This window comes from Silene latifolia, chromosome 9 (genome assembly GCF_048544455.1).
Source record: "Silene latifolia isolate original U9 population chromosome 9, ASM4854445v1, whole genome shotgun sequence".
In the NCBI taxonomy this organism is placed as follows: Eukaryota; Viridiplantae; Streptophyta; class Magnoliopsida; order Caryophyllales; family Caryophyllaceae; genus Silene; species Silene latifolia.
The window spans coordinates 133,159,289-133,163,662 of record NC_133534.1 but is presented as its reverse complement, the minus strand read 5'-3'; positions in this window follow the sequence as shown (position 1 = coordinate 133,163,662).

Sequence of the window (4,374 nt, the reverse complement as noted above, 5' to 3'; positions counted from 1 at the left end):
CCATTACTAGTATCATACAACTCCGATTAGGCATTCAAATGCGACACACACATCATGATAAAGCTTCACACCATATGGACATTGTTATCGTGATAAAATGGACTCATGGCAATGAACGTGCACCACACACAATTGTTACATCATCTTTATCATCCAACTACACATGTAAATTAATGACTTTCATTTAAATTTCACTATTAAATAGCAAAAGCCACATAACGTAAACGATTCACAAGGTCTCAGCCATATGGGGTCAACATGTTCATCTGACACAAACCAACCGTTATAAATCGTGAAAATAAAGGTTTACACCCAATATTTGGGTCGAGTATTGACAAAACAAGGGTCAAAGCAGGCCACTCGGTCGAGTGTAGGAGGCTACTCGACCGAGTAGGCGGCCACTCGGTCGAGTGCATAGTGCACTCGGTCGAGTCACTCGAGTGTCACCTGGGCAACATGTTTTTGTTCTCAGCTCGATTCCAAACTTTCCTATTTCATCACACAAATGCTAATAGACTCTGATGGTGAGTAACATACCATCAAATAACCGAATTTAAATACAAACTCTTGGCCTCATGGCCATCATTATTACACAATTAAGGAGTAAACTACACTCTAAGGACCTAAAAAATGTACAAAAGTAGCAATAAGGACCTCATATTTCAAAGCCAAGCAATAAGGACCTCAAGTCACTTTTTCCGTTAACTCTTACCAATTCCTACCAATTACCGTTAACTTTTTCTTTGCAATTGCATGCACACAATTAAATAGTAGCGACTTTAAAAATCGAGTTTCAAAGCTAATTTAAAATCCGGGTCGGATACTTTATTTTGTTGTAGTTATTTTCATATAGGACCGATTTACGAAATAATTGTGTAAAATGAATTTCTTAATACAAATATCCTATCTAACTGTTTTACGAACTTCTAGTGTAAATGTGTAATCTTCCGCCGTTCCATTTGATTCTTTAATACACATATATCAATGCACATTTTCGTTTATGCATATCTTTAGTTACATGTTACTAAAAATTATAAAAGTTTGATATTCATAATCCACTCGGTGGAACGATTTAAATAAGATGTCAGATGATTATATATCTTTTATGATATATATTAAAAGTTGTATTTAAAATTCTCCTTACTAAGAAATAGTGTCGAAAAAGCAAACGTAATGGGACAAATGAAACGGAGGAAATACTGTTTTACCCACAAAAAATTGTAATTATGCTTGCCGCTACCTCCCATCTTTTCTTGCACTTTAATTTTTGTAGAAGAATCCTTTCCCCGAATTTCACTTAAAAATGAACAAATTAAACCCAAAGATCTTGGTCCCATAAAAATTCACTATGAGCTAACAATTTTACTCAACAACACAGCATGTACGAAACAACAAATAACAAAAATAAAGAAAAAAAATACTCCCCGAGTCTGAATGATCAAATTGTTCATCAAGTTCATTCTTAAAATAGAAAAGACAACAACTCAATGAGACACCCCAATATAGAAAAGGAAAACAAATGACCAGGATAATAAGTGTAATTTACAAAGTTTTCTGTCATTTAAAGCATAATGAAGTACTTATATTTTCTATTTTAGCATCTTTATCTTTAGTAATTGAAAGACTGAGAATAATAAGAGAGAGGGTAAAAAGTTTATTGGTAATTAAAGGTGGTCAAGGAGAGTTAAGGAAGAAAGAAACATTTGGTAAATATTAAAACAAAATAATTAAATAAACAAATAAAGTATTAAAGGGTGTAAATGCTGAAATGCATTTGCAAATAAAAAGTTAACAGAAGTTTGTAAGAGTTGACGGAAAATAGGGATGAGGTCCTTGTAGCTTGGCTGTGAAATCTCAGGTCCTTATAGCTATTATATTCCATAATTTAGGTCCTTAGAATGTAGTTTACTCCACAATTAAGATGAAATATCCGCGACATACTACCGACACAAACATACTATTTCATAGTTCCTTTCGCATCCTACTACCCCACCTCCCCCCCCCCCCACCCACCCACACACACACACACACACACCGGCGACGGTATCACCATACCGTCATCAACAACCACAATAGTCGCATCGGTAGCCACAACACTTATACTATCTCATGGACAATACTCTAACCACCCACTATTCTCAAGGAATAATAACAATATCACCCCTCAATTGGACACTACAACAAGATCATGATGTATACCATGGACGCTTTTCCTAACGATTGGGAGGCAACTTTACAAACAACATCTATACCACCACACAACCACTTTCATACTTCATGCATACACACTCAAGTTAAACGGTTACACTCTATAACACGAATGATCAAATACCTCAACGATATGATTGAATCCTCAAGCATTACATGCCACACTCTTACTCTCATGACCGTGAAAACCAAACTTGGTAATACTAAATCCACCATCATATATCTCAATTATTTATCAACCAAAGTTTCCAAGTCATGCTCAATAACAATATCCCTCAACATGCAACCCAAACCTTGTTCACTATCCATAAGTTCAAATGTTCAACCTAGATCACACATCACTCATTATCCACAAATTACCTCATACAATCATTTTACTCAATTCAAGACACCTTACGCAAGCTAAAGTCACTTTCTTCTACTCCTAATTTCCAAACATGCATGAGTCACCTACCTACTTACACGGTTAAAATCCAAATCAGACGGACAACTTACATCAATCCCAACACACACATGTTTTACATTCATAACTATCAAGTACAACACCACTCGTCACATATTATTAGCACTTGCCCCTTTACCCACCTAAGCTCGTCGACTCACTCTCATTTGCCATCTTCTCATCATAACCACGTGTGTCTACACGTCTTTACTCATCAAAACCATACAACCCACAAGGTAAACAAACATTGAGACCCATATATAAGCAAAATAATACATTATTAACAAAGATTGTAACATTACGAAACAACGAAACTATGTTTAAGTACAAAATTTAAAATTTAACCATATACACTATGATATAAAAAAAATATGGGCAAAATTTTAAGGTAAGATTCTCGATTCAGACAATACGTAGCATTATCAACAAAATTTGAAACCTTATTACTCAATTAAATCAGGAAAAGCTTTAAGACAAGATTTTCAAATTTCGAGATCATGCCTGACATCATTAAACAACATTTGAATCTTTATGTCATAGTTTTTTTTTTTGGTTAAATGTGAGCTTTTGTATTAATAAAGGAGATATTACAAGATAAAGCATTCATGTGTTAGTCAAAGGGAAACCAACACCATTACATGAGACAAATATTTAACTTGGCTAACCAATCTCTATTCTTTAACTTATCTATGCTATCTATTTTGTGAATGAGTCTTTGACGAACTTGGGCTATGATCTCAGCAACAACATGTTCAGGCTTCTTCACTTTATGGTCCAATCTGCATATGTTCCTGATATACCAAATGTTATACCAGATTGCCATCCTTGCCATACTACAAATTTTCCATTGAAGCTTGGTATAACCAGTGCCACCAAGAAGAGTCGATGCATCCAAGCTTCAACTCCTGCGATCACCTTAGAAGTATAGATACAGAAAGTGAACAGATGCTCATGAGTTTCAAAGATCGCTTCACACAAAAAGCACCTATCAGAGCTGCACAGACTCAGTCTTGCTAGCTTAACACGAGTATTAAGAGCCTTCCTCTGAACCAGCCATCCTATAAAAGCATGCTTAGGAATATTCCATAGACTCCAAACCTCAGAGTACCATTGGACAGGGGGGTGTGTGCCCTGTAACCAACAGTATCCAGAACTAACAGTATAACCAGTACCATTAGGATGCCCATTCCAGTGATGTCCCTGATAACCACCAGAAAGAAGCTCCCTAGTTTTACAGATATTCCTCCAATTCCAATTAGAATCTGGAGGTGGATGATAGTTAGACCAGTCACCTCCTTTTAGGTAGACATGATCAATCCATAAGACCCATAACCTATCAGCTTTAGTATACAACCAGTGTACCAACTTCCCTACACTAGCCACATTCCACACCCCAGCATTTTTAATCCCTAGTCCTCCTTCCTTCTTAGTATGACAAATATCAGTCCAAGCAACCAAAGGAGCTCTATGGTATTCAGAGCTATTATCCCATAAAAAATTCCTGCAAATAGCTTCAATTTGATGAATCACACACTTAGGAATAAGAAAGATTGATGCCCAATAGTTATGCAAGGTATTCAAAGAGAATTAATGAGAATCAGTCTGCCTGCATAGCTGAGTTTCCTTGCCCCAATGCCTCTAATTTTCCTTACTATCTTATCAACAAGGACTTGACAATCCCTCCTTAAAAGCCTACCAGGTTGAATGGGGATACCCAGGTATTT